This window comes from Aquarana catesbeiana, linkage group LG03 (genome assembly GCF_042186555.1).
Source record: "Aquarana catesbeiana isolate 2022-GZ linkage group LG03, ASM4218655v1, whole genome shotgun sequence".
NCBI classification, from domain to species: domain Eukaryota; kingdom Metazoa; phylum Chordata; class Amphibia; order Anura; family Ranidae; genus Aquarana; species Aquarana catesbeiana.
The window spans coordinates 302,192,026-302,206,043 of record NC_133326.1 but is presented as its reverse complement, the minus strand read 5'-3'; the positions used below and the strand labels follow the sequence as shown (position 1 = coordinate 302,206,043).

Below are 14,018 nucleotides of genomic sequence, written 5' to 3'. Positions count from 1 at the left end.
CTCTTGCAGCCGTAAGTGAAATCTGCCAATATAAAGCACAGTTTAGGTGCAACACCTTCACTGGGAGCTCTTTTTCTTCACTGTTTATAAGTCGACCAGGAGAAATTGAAGACCCTTGCCTGAAGATGTTAGGTGAGCTGGTTTGCTGGTCCTACACAGGCAAAGTTTTGCTGCAGTGCCTATAGTGCAGACTCTGTAATAGCTGACTAGTAAAACCTGCTGACCATCGCTGTAAGTGTTTAGGAAAACTTGTTTTCTGGACCCAAAGGCAATAGGAATGCGGACTTTGGCTCTCCTGCTTAGTCAGCTGAGTTGGAAAACCTAACGACCATTGGTGTATGTTTTCCTCTGATCTGGTGAGAAAAGTGTGTGGAACAGCTAGAGGTGATATCCATGACTCAGTCTATCTTGCCACTACTGGCTGTTTTGAGGATGGTATTTGTATCAAGCTAGGCATCTGAAATGGGCTTTCTTCCTTGTTTTCTTCATTACTCAAGAGTATCATTTGCAAGGATGGTAAACTGAACTCAGGTTTTTAAATAACCAGAAACAAATAATAGCTAATACGGTGACCCCAACCTCCGACCCTCCAACCGGAAAAGGCCTATCGTGGTGGGTTTCTGTGGTGTAGTGGTTATCACGTTCGCCTCACACGCGAAAGGTCCCTGGTTCGAAACCGGGCAGGAACAGTGCTTACCTTTAACTTTTTCACAGTCAGGCACACTCAAAGCTCTTGCCACACCATGCCCCTCTTGCAGCCGTAAGTGAAATCTGCCAATATAAAGCACAGTTTAGGTGCAACACCTTCACTGGGAGCTCTTTTTCTTCACTGTTTATAAGTCGACCAGGAGAAATTGAAGACCCTTGCCTGAAGATGTTAGGTGACCTGGTTTGCTGGTCCTACACAGGCAAAGTTTTGCTGCAGTGCCTATAGTGCAGACTCTGTAATAGCTGACTAGTAAAACCTGCTGACCATCGCTGTAAGTGTTTAGGAAAACTTGTTTTCTGGACCCAAAGGCAATAGGAATGCGGACTTTGGCTCTCCTGCTTAGTCAGCTGAGTTGGAAAACCTAACGACCATTGGTGTATGTTTTCCTCTGATCTGGTGAGAAAAGTGTGTGGAACAGCTAGAGGTGATATCCATGACTCAGTCTATCTTGCCAGTACTGGCTGTTTTGAGGATGGTATTTGTATCAAGCTAGGCATCTGAAATGGGCTTTCTTCCTTGTTTTCTTCATTACTCAAGAGTATCATTTGCAAGGATGGTAAACTGAACTCAGGTTTTTAAATAACCAGAAACAAATAATAGCTAATACGGTGACCCCAACCTCCGACCCTCCAACCGGAAAAGGCCTATCGTGGTGGGTTTCTGTGGTGTAGTGGTTATCACGTTCGCCTCACACACGTAAGGTCCCCAGTTAGAAACCGGGCATAAACACTGTGCACACGCTAGTGCTTTTTGCCACAATGTCGCTTTCATCACCCCCTTTCAAGCATTGTACTTTAGCGTAGACTTTCGGTTTGCAAGGCACAAAAAATCTGCAAGAATGGGTTTCTGTAGTGTAGTGCTTATCACGTTCGCCTAACACGCGAAAGGTCCCCGGTTCGAAACCGGGCAGAAACACTGTGCACACGCTAGTGCTTTTTGCTACAATATCGCTTTCAGCAACCCTTTTCAAGCATTCTACTTTAGAGTAGACTTTCCACTTGCAAGGCCCAACAAAGCAGCATGAATAGGTTTCTGTAGTGTAGTGGTTATCACATTCGCCTCACACGCGAAAGGTCCCCGGTTCGAAACCGGGCAGAAACAGTGCTTACCTTTAACTTTTTCACAGTCAGGCACACTCGAAGCTCTTGCCACACCATGCCCCTCTTGCAGCCGTAAGTGAAATCTGCCAATATAAAGCACAGTTTAGGTGCAACACCTTCACTGGGAGCTCTTTTTCTTCACTGTTTATAAGTCGACCAGGAGAAATTGAAGACCCTTGCCTGAAGATGTTAGGTGAGCTGGTTTGCTGGTCCTACACAGGCAAAGTTTTGCTGCAGTGCCTATAGTGCAGACTCTGTAATAGCTGACTAGTAAAACCTGCTGACCATCGCTGTAAGTGTTTAGGAAAACTTGTTTTCTGGACCCAAAGGCAATAGGAATGCGGACTTTGGCTCTCCTGCTTAGTCAGCTGAGTTGGAAAACCTAACGACCATTGGTGTATGTTTTCCTCTGATCTGGTGAGAAAAGTGTGTGGAACAGCTAGAGGTGATATCCATGACTCAGTCTATCTTGCCAGTACTGGCTGTTTTGAGGATGGTATTTGTATCAAGCTAGGCATCTGAAATGGGCTTTCTTCCTTGTTTTCTTCATTACTCAAGAGTATCATTTGCAAGGATGGTAAACTGAACTCAGGTTTTTAAATAACCAGAAACAAATAATAGCTAATACGGTGACCCCAACCTCCGACCCTCCAACCGGAAAAGGCCTATCGTGGTGGGTTTCTGTGGTGTAGTGGTTATCACGTTCGCCTCACACACGTAAGGTCCCCAGTTAGAAACCGGGCATAAACACTGTGCACACGCTAGTGCTTTTTGCCACAATGTCGCTTTCATCACCCCCTTTCAAGCATTGTACTTTAGCGTAGACTTTCGGTTTGCAAGGCACAAAAAATCTGCAAGAATGGGTTTCTGTAGTGTAGTGGTTATCACGTTCGCCTAACACGCGAAAGGTCCCCGGTTCGAAACCGGGCAGAAACACTGTGCACACGCTAGTGCTTTATGCTACAATATCGCTTTCAGCAACCCTTTTCAAGCATTCTACTTTAGAGTAGACTTTCCACTTGCAAGGCCCAACAAAGCAGCATGAATAGGTTTCTGTAGTGTAGTGGTTATCACGTTCGCCTCACACGTGAAAGGTCCCCGGTTCGAAACCGGGCAGAAACAGTGCTTACCTTTAACTTTTTCACAGTCAGGCACACTCAAATCTCTTGCCACACCATGCCCCTCTTGCAGCCGTAAGTGAAATCTGCCAATATAAAGCACAGTTTAGGTGCAACACCTTCACTGGGAGCTCTTTTTCTTCACTGTTTATAAGTCGACCAGGAGAAATTGAAGACCCTTGCCTGAAGATGTTAGGTGAGCTGGTTTGCTGGTCCTACACAGGCAAAGTTTTGCTGCAGTGCCTATAGTGCAGACTCTGTAATAGCTGACTAGTAAAACCTGCTGACCATCGCTGTAAGTGTTTAGGAAAACTTGTTTTCTGGACCCAAAGGCAATAGGAATGCGGACTTTGGCTCTCCTGCTTAGTCAGCTGAGTTGGAAAACCTAACGACCATTGGTGTATGTTTTCCTCTGATCTGGTGAGAAAAGTGTGTGGAACAGCTAGAGGTGATATCCATGACTCAGTCTATCTTGCCAGTACTGGCTGTTTTGAGGATGGTATTTGTATCAAGCTAGGCATCTGAAATGGGCCTTCTTCCTTGTTTTCTTCATTACTCAAGAGTATCATTTGCAAGGATGGTAAACTGAACTCAGGTTTTTAAATAACCAGAAACAAATAATAGCTAATACGGTGACCCCAACCTCCGACCCTCCAACCGGAAAAGGCCTATCGTGGTGGGTTTCTGTGGTGTAGTGGTTATCACGTTCGCCTCACACACGTAAGGTCCCCAGTTAGAAACCGGGCATAAACACTGTGCACACGCTAGTGCTTTTTGCCACAATGTCGCTTTCATCACCCCCTTTCAAGCATTGTACTTTAGCGTAGACTTTCGGTTTGCAAGGCACAAAAAATCTGCAAGAATGGGTTTCTGTAGTGTAGTGGTTATCACGTTCGCCTAACACGCGAAAGGTCCCCGGTTCGAAACCGGGCAGAAACACTGTGCACACGCTAGTGCTTTTTGCTACAATATCGCTTTCAGCAACCCTTTTCAAGCATTCTACTTTAGAGTAGACTTTCCACTTGCAAGGCCCAACAAAGCAGCATGAATAGGTTTCTGTAGTGTAGTGGTTATCACGTTCGCCTCACACGCGAAAGGTCCCCGGTTCGAAACCGGGCAGAAACAGTGCTTACCTTTAACTTTTTCACAGTCAGGCACACTCAAAGCTCTTGCCACACCATGCCCCTCTTGCAGCCGTAAGTGAAATCTGCCAATATAAAGCACAGTTTAGGTGCAACACCTTCACTGGGAGCTCTTTTTCTTCACTGTTTATAAGTCGACCAGGAGAAATTGAAGACCCTTGCCTGAAGATGTTAGGTGAGCTGGTTTGCTGGTCCTACACAGGCAAAGTTTTGCTGCAGTGCCTATAGTGCAGACTCTGTAATAGCTGACTAGTAAAACCTGCTGACCATCGCTGTAAGTGTTTAGGAAAACTTGTTTTCTGGACCCAAAGGCAATAGGAATGCGGACTTTGGCTCTCCTGCTTAGTCAGCTGAGTTGGAAAACCTAACGACCATTGGTGTATGTTTTCCTCTGATCTGGTGAGAAAAGTGTGTGGAACAGCTAGAGGTGATATCCATGACTCAGTCTATCTTGCCAGTACTGGCTGTTTTGAGGATGGTATTTGTATCAAGCTAGGCATCTGAAATGGGCTTTCTTCCTTGTTTTCTTCATTACTCAAGAGTATCATTTGCAAGGATGGTAAACTGAACTCAGGTTTTTAAATAACCAGAAACAAATAATAGCTAATACGGTGACCCCAACCTCCGACCCTCCAACCGGAAAAGGCCTATCGTGGTGGGTTTCTGTGGTGTAGTGGTTATCACGTTCGCCTCACACACGTAAGGTCCCCAGTTAGAAACCGGGCATAAACACTGTGCACACGCTAGTGCTTTTTGCCACAATGTCGCTTTCATCACCCCCTTTCAAGCATTGTACTTTAGCGTAGACTTTCGGTTTGCAAGGCACAAAAAATCTGCAAGAATGGGTTTCTGTAGTGTAGTGGTTATCACGTTCGCCTAACACGCGAAAGGTCCCCGGTTCGAAACCGGGCAGAAACACTGTGCACACGCTAGTGCTTTTTGCTACAATATCGCTTTCAGCAACCCTTTTCAAGCATTCTACTTTACAGTAGACTTTCCACTTGCAAGGCCCAACAAAGCAGCATGAATAGGTTTCTGTAGTGTAGTGGTTATCATGTTCGCCTCACACGCGAAAGGTCCCCGGTTCGAAACCGGGCAGAAACAGTGCTTACCTTTAACTTTTTCACAGTCAGGCACACTCAAAGCTCTTGCCACACCATGCCCCTCTTGCAGCCGTAAGTGAAATCTGCCAATATAAAGCACAGTTTAGGTGCAACACCTTCACTGGGAGCTCTTTTTCTTCACTGTTTATAAGTCGACCAGGAGAAATTGAAGACCCTTGCCTGAAGATGTTAGGTGACCTGGTTTGCTGGTCCTACACAGGCAAAGTTTTGCTGCAGTGCCTATAGTGCAGACTCTGTAATAGCTGACTAGTAAAACCTGCTGACCATCGCTGTAAGTGTTTAGGAAAACTTGTTTTCTGGACCCAAAGGCAATAGGAATGCGGACTTTGGCTCTCCTGCTTAGTCAGCTGAGTTGGAAAACCTAACGACCATTGGTGTATGTTTTCCTCTGATCTGGTGAGAAAAGTGTGTGGAACAGCTAGAGGTGATATCCATGACTCAGTCTATCTTGCCAGTACTGGCTGTTTTGAGGATGGTATTTGTATCAAGCTAGGCATCTGAAATGGGCTTTCTTCCTTGTTTTCTTCATTACTCAAGAGTATCATTTGCAAGGATGGTAAACTGAACTCAGGTTTTTAAATAACCAGAAACAAATAATAGCTAATACGGTGACCCCAACCTCCGACCCTCCAACCGGAAAAGGCCTATCGTGGTGGGTTTCTGTGGTGTAGTGGTTATCACGTTCGCCTCACACACGTAAGGTCCCCAGTTAGAAACCGGGCATAAACACTGTGCACACGCTAGTGCTTTTTGCCACAATGTCGCTTTCATCACCCCCTTTCAAGCATTGTACTTTAGCGTAGACTTTCGGTTTGCAAGGCACAAAAAATCTGCAAGAATGGGTTTCTGTAGTGTAGTGGTTATCACGTTCGCCTAACACGCGAAAGGTCCCCGGTTCGAAACCGGGCAGAAACACTGTGCACACGCTAGTGCTTTTTGCTACAATATCGCTTTCAGCAACCCTTTTCAAGCATTCTACTTTAGAGTAGACTTTCCACTTGCAAGGCCCAACAAAGCAGCATGAATAGGTTTCTGTAGTGTAGTGGTTATCACGTTCGCCTCACACGCGAAAGGTCCCCGGTTCGAAACCGGGCAGAAACAGTGTTTACCTTTAACTTTTTCACAGTCAGGCACACTCAAAGCTCTTGCCACACCATGCCCCTCTTGCAGCCGTAAGTGAAATCTGCCAATATAAAGCACAGTTTAGGTGCAACACCTTCACTGGGAGCTCTTTTTCTTCACTGTTTATAAGTCGACCAGGAGAAATTGAAGACCCTTGCCTGAAGATGTTAGGTGAGCTGGTTTGCTGGTCCTACACAGGCAAAGTTTTGCTGCAGTGCCTATAGTGCAGACTCTGTAATAGCTGACTAGTAAAACCTGCTGACCATCGCTGTAAGTGTTTAGGAAAACTTGTTTTCTGGACCCAAAGGCAATAGGAATGCGGACTTTGGCTCTCCTGCTTAGTCAGCTGAGTTGGAAAACCTAACGACCATTGGTGTATGTTTTCCTCTGATCTGGTGAGAAAAGTGTGTGGAACAGCTAGAGGTGATATCCATGACTCAGTCTATCTTGCCAGTACTGGCTGTTTTGAGGATGGTATTTGTATCAAGCTAGGCATCTGAAATGGGCTTTCTTCCTTGTTTTCTTCATTACTCAAGAGTATCATTTGCAAGGATGGTAAACTGAACTCAGGTTTTTAAATAACCAGAAACAAATAATAGCTAATACGGTGACCCCAACCTCCGACCCTCCAACCGGAAAAGGCCTATCGTGGTGGGTTTCTGTGGTGTAGTGGTTATCACGTTCGCCTCACACACGAAAGGTCCCCAGTTAGAAACCGGGCAGAAACACTGTGCACACGCTAGTGCTTTTTGCCACAATGTCGCTTTCATCACCCCCTTTCAAGCATTGTACTTTAGCGTAGACTTTCGGTTTGCAAGGCACAAAAAAAAAGCAAGAATGGGTTTCTGTAGTGTAGTGGTTATCACGTTCGCCTAACACGCGAAAGGTCCCCGGTTCGAAACCGGGCAGAAACACTGTGCACACGCTAGTGCTTTTTGCTACAATATCGCTTTCAGCAACCCTTTTCAAGCATTCTACTTTAGAGTAGACTTTCCACTTGCAAGGCCCAACAAAGCAGCATGAATAGGTTTCTGTAGTGTAGTGGTTATCACGTTCGCCTCACACGCGAAAGGTCCCCGGTTCGAAACCGGGCAGAAACAGTGCTTACCTTTAACTTTTTCACAGTCAGGCACACTCAAAGCTCTTGCCACACCATGCCCCTCTTGCAGCCGTAAGTGAAATCTGCCAATATAAAGCACAGTTTAGGTGCAACACCTTCACTGGGAGCTCTTTTTCTTCACTGTTTATAAGTCGACCAGGAGAAATTGAAGACCCTTGCCTGAAGATGTTAGGTGAGCTGGTTTGCTGGTCCTACACAGGCAAAGTTTTGCTGCAGTGCCTATAGTGCAGACTCTGTAATAGCTGACTAGTAAAACCTGCTGACCATCGCTGTAAGTGTTTAGGAAAACTTGTTTTCTGGACCCAAAGGCAATAGGAATGCGGACTTTGGCTCTCCTGCTTAGTCAGCTGAGTTGGAAAACCTAACGACCATTGGTGTATGTTTTCCTCTGATCTGGTGAGAAAAGTGTGTGGAACAGCTAGAGGTGATATCCATGACTCAGTCTATCTTGCCAGTACTGGCTGTTTTGAGGATGGTATTTGTATCAAGCTAGGCATCTGAAATGGGCTTTCTTCCTTGTTTTCTTCATTACTCAAGAGTATCATTTGCAAGGATGGTAAACTGAACTCAGGTTTTTAAATAACCAGAAACAAATAATAGCTAATACGGTGACCCCAACCTCCGACCCTCCAACCGGAAAAGGCCTATCGTGGTGGGTTTCTGTGGTGTAGTGGTTATCACGTTCGCCTCACACACGTAAGGTCCCCAGTTAGAAACCGGGCATAAACACTGTGCACACGCTAGTGCTTTTTGCCACAATGTCGCTTTCATCACCCCCTTTCAAGCATTGTACTTTAGCGTAGACTTTCGGTTTGCAAGGCACAAAAAATCTGCAAGAATGGGTTTCTGTAGTGTAGTGCTTATCACGTTCGCCTAACACGCGAAAGGTCCCCGGTTCGAAACCGGGCAGAAACACTGTGCACACGCTAGTGCTTTTTGCTACAATATCGCTTTCAGCAACCCTTTTCAAGCATTCTACTTTAGAGTAGACTTTCCACTTGCAAGGCCCAACAAAGCAGCATGAATAGGTTTCTGTAGTGTAGTGGTTATCACGTTCGCCTCACACGCGAAAGGTCCCCGGTTCGAAACCGGGCAGAAACAGTGCTTACCTTTAACTTTTTCACAGTCAGGCACACTCGAAGCTCTTGCCACACCATGCCCCTCTTGCAGCCGTAAGTGAAATCTGCCAATATAAAGCACAGTTTAGGTGCAACACCTTCACTGGGAGCTCTTTTTCTTCACTGTTTATAAGTCGACCAGGAGAAATTGAAGACCCTTGCCTGAAGATGTTAGGTGAGCTGGTTTGCTGGTCCTACACAGGCAAAGTTTTGCTGCAGTGCCTATAGTGCAGACTCTGTAATAGCTGACTAGTAAAACCTGCTGACCATCGCTGTAAGTGTTTAGGAAAACTTGTTTTCTGGACCCAAAGGCAATAGGAATGCGGACTTTGGCTCTCCTGCTTAGTCAGCTGAGTTGGAAAACCTAACGACCATTGGTGTATGTTTTCCTCTGATCTGGTGAGAAAAGTGTGTGGAACAGCTAGAGGTGATATCCATGACTCAGTCTATCTTGCCAGTACTGGCTGTTTTGAGGATGGTATTTGTATCAAGCTAGGCATCTGAAATGGGCTTTCTTCCTTGTTTTCTTCATTACTCAAGAGTATCATTTGCAAGGATGGTAAACTGAACTCAGGTTTTTAAATAACCAGAAACAAATAATAGCTAATACGGTGACCCCAACCTCCGACCCTCCAACCGGAAAAGGCCTATCGTGGTGGGTTTCTGTGGTGTAGTGGTTATCACGTTCGCCTCACACACGTAAGGTCCCCAGTTAGAAACCGGGCATAAACACTGTGCACACGCTAGTGCTTTTTGCCACAATGTCGCTTTCATCACCCCCTTTCAAGCATTGTACTTTAGCGTAGACTTTCGGTTTGCAAGGCACAAAAAATCTGCAAGAATGGGTTTCTGTAGTGTAGTGGTTATCACGTTCGCCTAACACGCGAAAGGTCCCCGGTTCGAAACCGGGCAGAAACACTGTGCACACGCTAGTGCTTTATGCTACAATATCGCTTTCAGCAACCCTTTTCAAGCATTCTACTTTAGAGTAGACTTTCCACTTGCAAGGCCCAACAAAGCAGCATGAATAGGTTTCTGTAGTGTAGTGGTTATCACGTTCGCCTCACACGCGAAAGGTCCCCGGTTCGAAACCGGGCAGAAACAGTGCTTACCTTTAACTTTTTCACAGTCAGGCACACTCAAATCTCTTGCCACACCATGCCCCTCTTGCAGCCGTAAGTGAAATCTGCCAATATAAAGCACAGTTTAGGTGCAACACCTTCACTGGGAGCTCTTTTTCTTCACTGTTTATAAGTCGACCAGGAGAAATTGAAGACCCTTGCCTGAAGATGTTAGGTGAGCTGGTTTGCTGGTCCTACACAGGCAAAGTTTTGCTGCAGTGCCTATAGTGCAGACTCTGTAATAGCTGACTAGTAAAACCTGCTGACCATCGCTGTAAGTGTTTAGGAAAACTTGTTTTCTGGACCCAAAGGCAATAGGAATGCGGACTTTGGCTCTCCTGCTTAGTCAGCTGAGTTGGAAAACCTAACGACCATTGGTGTATGTTTTCCTCTGATCTGGTGAGAAAATTGTGTGGAACAGCTAGAGGTGATATCCATGACTCAGTCTATCTTGCCAGTACTGGCTGTTTTGAGGATGGTATTTGTATCAAGCTAGGCATCTGAAATGGGCTTTCTTCCTTGTTTTCTTCATTACTCAAGAGTATCATTTGCAAGGATGGTAAACTGAACTCAGGTTTTTAAATAACCAGAAACAAATAATAGCTAATACGGTGACCCCAACCTCCGACCCTCCAACCGGAAAAGGCCTATCGTGGTGGGTTTCTGTGGTGTAGTGGTTATCACGTTCGCCTCACACACGTAAGGTCCCCAGTTAGAAACCGGGCATAAACACTGTGCACACGCTAGTGCTTTTTGCCACAATGTCGCTTTCATCACCCCCTTTCAAGCATTGTACTTTAGCGTAGACTTTCGGTTTGCAAGGCACAAAAAATCTGCAAGAATGGGTTTCTGTAGTGTAGTGGTTATCACGTTCGCCTAACACGCGAAAGGTCCCCGGTTCGAAACCGGGCAGAAACACTGTGCACACGCTAGTGCTTTTTGCTACAATATCGCTTTCAGCAACCCTTTTCAAGCATTCTACTTTAGAGTAGACTTTCCACTTGCAAGGCCCAACAAAGCAGCATGAATAGGTTTCTGTAGTGTAGTGGTTATCATGTTCGCCTCACACGCGAAAGGTCCCCGGTTCGAAACCGGGCAGAAACAGTGCTTACCTTTAACTTTTTCACAGTCAGGCACACTCAAAGCTCTTGCCACACCATGCCCCTCTTGCAGCCGTAAGTGAAATCTGCCAATATAAAGCACAGTTTAGGTGCAACACCTTCACTGGGAGCTCTTTTTCTTCACTGTTTATAAGTCGACCAGGAGAAATTGAAGACCCTTGCCTGAAGATGTTAGGTGAGCTGGTTTGCTGGTCCTACACAGGCAAAGTTTTGCTGCAGTGCCTATAGTGCAGACTCTGTAATAGCTGACTAGTAAAACCTGCTGACCATCGCTGTAAGTGTTTAGGAAAACTTGTTTTCTGGACCCAAAGGCAATAGGAATGCGGACTTTGGCTCTCCTGCTTAGTCAGCTGAGTTGGAAAACCTAACGACCATTGGTGTATGTTTTCCTCTGATCTGGTGAGAAAATTGTGTGGAACAGCTAGAGGTGATATCCATGACTCAGTCTATCTTGCCAGTACTGGCTGTTTTGAGGATGGTATTTGTATCAAGCTAGGCATCTGAAATGGGCTTTCTTCCTTGTTTTCTTCATTACTCAAGAGTATCATTTGCAAGGATGGTAAACTGAACTCAGGTTTTTAAATAACCAGAAACAAATAATAGCTAATACGGTGACCCCAACCTCCGACCCTCCAACCGGAAAAGGCCTATCGTGGTGGGTTTCTGTGGTGTAGTGGTTATCACGTTCGCCTCACACACGTAAGGTCCCCAGTTAGAAACCGGGCATAAACACTGTGCACACGCTAGTGCTTTTTGCCACAATGTCGCTTTCATCACCCCCTTTCAAGCATTGTACTTTAGCGTAGACTTTCGGTTTGCAAGGCACAAAAAATCTGCAAGAATGGGTTTCTGTAGTGTAGTGGTTATCACGTTCGCCTAACACGCGAAAGGTCCCCGGTTCGAAACCGGGCAGAAACACTGTGCACACGCTAGTGCTTTTTGCTACAATATCGCTTTCAGCAACCCTTTTCAAGCATTCTACTTTAGAGTAGACTTTCCACTTGCAAGGCCCAACAAAGCAGCATGAATAGGTTTCTGTAGTGTAGTGGTTATCATGTTCGCCTCACACGCGAAAGGTCCCCGGTTCGAAACCGGGCAGAAACAGTGCTTACCTTTAACTTTTTCACAGTCAGGCACACTCAAAGCTCTTGCCACACCATGCCCCTCTTGCAGCCGTAAGTGAAATCTGCCAATATAAAGCACAGTTTAGGTGCAACACCTTCACTGGGAGCTCTTTTTCTTCACTGTTTATAAGTCGACCAGGAGAAATTGAAGACCCTTGCCTGAAGATGTTAGGTGACCTGGTTTGCTGGTCCTACACAGGCAAAGTTTTGCTGCAGTGCCTATAGTGCAGACTCTGTAATAGCTGACTAGTAAAACCTGCTGACCATCGCTGTAAGTGTTTAGGAAAACTTGTTTTCTGGACCCAAAGGCAATAGGAATGCGGACTTTGGCTCTCCTGCTTAGTCAGCTGAGTTGGAAAACCTAACGACCATTGGTGTATGTTTTCCTCTGATCTGGTGAGAAAAGTGTGTGGAACAGCTAGAGGTGATATCCATGACTCAGTCTATCTTGCCAGTACTGGCTGTTTTGAGGATGGTATTTGTATCAAGCTAGGCATCTGAAATGGGCTTTCTTCCTTGTTTTCTTCATTACTCAAGAGTATCATTTGCAAGGATGGTAAACTGAACTCAGGTTTTTAAATAACCAGAAACAAATAATAGCTAATACGGTGACCCCAACCTCCGACCCTCCAACCGGAAAAGGCCTATCGTGGTGGGTTTCTGTGGTGTAGTGGTTATCACGTTCGCCTCACACACGTAAGGTCCCCAGTTAGAAACCGGGCATAAACACTGTGCACACGCTAGTGCTTTTTGCCACAATGTCGCTTTCATCACCCCCTTTCAAGCATTGTACTTTAGCGTAGACTTTCGGTTTGCAAGGCACAAAAAATCTGCAAGAATGGGTTTCTGTAGTGTAGTGGTTATCACGTTCGCCTAACACGCGAAAGGTCCCCGGTTCGAAACCGGGCAGAAACACTGTGCACACGCTAGTGCTTTTTGCTACAATATCGCTTTCAGCAACCCTTTTCAAGCATTCTACTTTAGAGTAGACTTTCCACTTGCAAGGCCCAACAAAGCAGCATGAATAGGTTTCTGTAGTGTAGTGGTTATCACGTTCGCCTCACACGCGAAAGGTCCCCGGTTCGAAACCGGGCAGAAACAGTGCTTACCTTTAACTTTTTCACAGTCAGGCACACTCAAAGCTCTTGCCACACCATGCCCCTCTTGCAGCCGTAAGTGAAATCTGCCAATATAAAGCACAGTTTAGGTGCAACACCTTCACTGGGAGCTCTTTTTCTTCACTGTTTATAAGTCGACCAGGAGAAATTGAAGACCCTTGCCTGAAGATGTTAGGTGAGCTGGTTTGCTGGTCCTACACAGGCAAAGTTTTGCTGCAGTGCCTATAGTGCAGACTCTGTAATAGCTGACTAGTAAAACCTGCTGACCATCGCTGTAAGTGTTTAGGAAAACTTGTTTTCTGGACCCAAAGGCAATAGGAATGCGGACTTTGGCTCTCCTGCTTAGTCAGCTGAGTTGGAAAACCTAACGACCATTGGTGTATGTTTTCCTCTGATCTGGTGAGAAAAGTGTGTGGAACAGCTAGAGGTGATATCCATGACTCAGTCTATCTTGCCAGTACTGGCTGTTTTGAGGATGGTATTTGTATCAAGCTAGGCATCTGAAATGGGCTTTCTTCCTTGTTTTCTTCATTACTCAAGAGTATCATTTGCAAGGATGGTAAACTGAACTCAGGTTTTTAAATAACCAGAAACAAATAATAGCTAATACGGTGACCCCAACCTCCGACCCTCCAACCGGAAAAGGCCTATCGTGGTGGGTTTCTGTGGTGTAGTGGTTATCACGTTCGCCTCACACACGTAAGGTCCCCAGTTAGAAACCGGGCATAAACACTGTGCACACGCTAGTGCTTTTTGCCACAATGTCGCTTTCATCACCCCCTTTCAAGCATTGTACTTTAGCGTAGACTTTCGGTTTGCAAGGCACAAAAAATCTGCAAGAATGGGTTTCTGTAGTGTAGTGGTTATCACGTTCGCCTAACACGCGAAAGGTCCCCGGTTCGAAACCGGGCAGAAACACTGTGCACACGCTAGTGCTTTTTGCTACAATATCGCTTTCAGCAACCCTTTTCAAGCATTCTA

The 14,018-nt window shown here is 45.6% G+C and overlaps 22 non-coding genes across 22 annotated transcripts; all 22 read left to right on the top strand.

Annotated features, from left to right (window-relative positions):
- The first annotated feature begins 616 nt into the window (after window positions 1-616).
- On the top strand, window positions 617-689 carry TRNAV-CAC (transfer RNA valine (anticodon CAC)). Its single transcript has one exon. It is a non-coding gene; the product is annotated as a tRNA-Val (tRNA).
- Window positions 690-1,737: 1,048 nt separating this feature from the next.
- On the top strand, window positions 1,738-1,810 carry TRNAV-CAC (transfer RNA valine (anticodon CAC)). Its single transcript has one exon. It is a non-coding gene; the product is annotated as a tRNA-Val (tRNA).
- Window positions 1,811-2,672: 862 nt separating this feature from the next.
- Window positions 2,673-2,745, top strand: TRNAV-AAC (transfer RNA valine (anticodon AAC)). The gene has a single exon. It is a non-coding gene; the product is annotated as a tRNA-Val (tRNA).
- Window positions 2,746-2,858: 113 nt separating this feature from the next.
- Window positions 2,859-2,931, top strand: TRNAV-CAC (transfer RNA valine (anticodon CAC)). The gene has a single exon. It is a non-coding gene; the product is annotated as a tRNA-Val (tRNA).
- An 862-nt stretch (window positions 2,932-3,793) lies between these two features.
- On the top strand, window positions 3,794-3,866 carry TRNAV-AAC (transfer RNA valine (anticodon AAC)). Its single transcript has one exon. It is a non-coding gene; the product is annotated as a tRNA-Val (tRNA).
- A 113-nt stretch (window positions 3,867-3,979) lies between these two features.
- TRNAV-CAC (transfer RNA valine (anticodon CAC)) lies at window positions 3,980-4,052 on the top strand. Its single transcript has one exon. It is a non-coding gene; the product is annotated as a tRNA-Val (tRNA).
- An 862-nt stretch (window positions 4,053-4,914) lies between these two features.
- TRNAV-AAC (transfer RNA valine (anticodon AAC)) lies at window positions 4,915-4,987 on the top strand. The gene has a single exon. It is a non-coding gene; the product is annotated as a tRNA-Val (tRNA).
- Window positions 4,988-5,100: 113 nt separating this feature from the next.
- On the top strand, window positions 5,101-5,173 carry TRNAV-CAC (transfer RNA valine (anticodon CAC)). The gene has a single exon. It is a non-coding gene; the product is annotated as a tRNA-Val (tRNA).
- An 862-nt stretch (window positions 5,174-6,035) lies between these two features.
- Window positions 6,036-6,108, top strand: TRNAV-AAC (transfer RNA valine (anticodon AAC)). Its single transcript has one exon. It is a non-coding gene; the product is annotated as a tRNA-Val (tRNA).
- Window positions 6,109-6,221: 113 nt separating this feature from the next.
- On the top strand, window positions 6,222-6,294 carry TRNAV-CAC (transfer RNA valine (anticodon CAC)). The gene has a single exon. It is a non-coding gene; the product is annotated as a tRNA-Val (tRNA).
- An 862-nt stretch (window positions 6,295-7,156) lies between these two features.
- Window positions 7,157-7,229, top strand: TRNAV-AAC (transfer RNA valine (anticodon AAC)). The gene has a single exon. It is a non-coding gene; the product is annotated as a tRNA-Val (tRNA).
- Window positions 7,230-7,342: 113 nt separating this feature from the next.
- Window positions 7,343-7,415, top strand: TRNAV-CAC (transfer RNA valine (anticodon CAC)). Its single transcript has one exon. It is a non-coding gene; the product is annotated as a tRNA-Val (tRNA).
- Window positions 7,416-8,463: 1,048 nt separating this feature from the next.
- Window positions 8,464-8,536, top strand: TRNAV-CAC (transfer RNA valine (anticodon CAC)). The gene has a single exon. It is a non-coding gene; the product is annotated as a tRNA-Val (tRNA).
- An 862-nt stretch (window positions 8,537-9,398) lies between these two features.
- Window positions 9,399-9,471, top strand: TRNAV-AAC (transfer RNA valine (anticodon AAC)). The gene has a single exon. It is a non-coding gene; the product is annotated as a tRNA-Val (tRNA).
- A 113-nt stretch (window positions 9,472-9,584) lies between these two features.
- On the top strand, window positions 9,585-9,657 carry TRNAV-CAC (transfer RNA valine (anticodon CAC)). The gene has a single exon. It is a non-coding gene; the product is annotated as a tRNA-Val (tRNA).
- Window positions 9,658-10,519: 862 nt separating this feature from the next.
- TRNAV-AAC (transfer RNA valine (anticodon AAC)) lies at window positions 10,520-10,592 on the top strand. Its single transcript has one exon. It is a non-coding gene; the product is annotated as a tRNA-Val (tRNA).
- Window positions 10,593-10,705: 113 nt separating this feature from the next.
- TRNAV-CAC (transfer RNA valine (anticodon CAC)) lies at window positions 10,706-10,778 on the top strand. Its single transcript has one exon. It is a non-coding gene; the product is annotated as a tRNA-Val (tRNA).
- An 862-nt stretch (window positions 10,779-11,640) lies between these two features.
- On the top strand, window positions 11,641-11,713 carry TRNAV-AAC (transfer RNA valine (anticodon AAC)). Its single transcript has one exon. It is a non-coding gene; the product is annotated as a tRNA-Val (tRNA).
- A 113-nt stretch (window positions 11,714-11,826) lies between these two features.
- On the top strand, window positions 11,827-11,899 carry TRNAV-CAC (transfer RNA valine (anticodon CAC)). The gene has a single exon. It is a non-coding gene; the product is annotated as a tRNA-Val (tRNA).
- An 862-nt stretch (window positions 11,900-12,761) lies between these two features.
- TRNAV-AAC (transfer RNA valine (anticodon AAC)) lies at window positions 12,762-12,834 on the top strand. The gene has a single exon. It is a non-coding gene; the product is annotated as a tRNA-Val (tRNA).
- A 113-nt stretch (window positions 12,835-12,947) lies between these two features.
- On the top strand, window positions 12,948-13,020 carry TRNAV-CAC (transfer RNA valine (anticodon CAC)). The gene has a single exon. It is a non-coding gene; the product is annotated as a tRNA-Val (tRNA).
- An 862-nt stretch (window positions 13,021-13,882) lies between these two features.
- On the top strand, window positions 13,883-13,955 carry TRNAV-AAC (transfer RNA valine (anticodon AAC)). The gene has a single exon. It is a non-coding gene; the product is annotated as a tRNA-Val (tRNA).
- The last annotated feature ends 63 nt before the right edge of the window (window positions 13,956-14,018 follow it).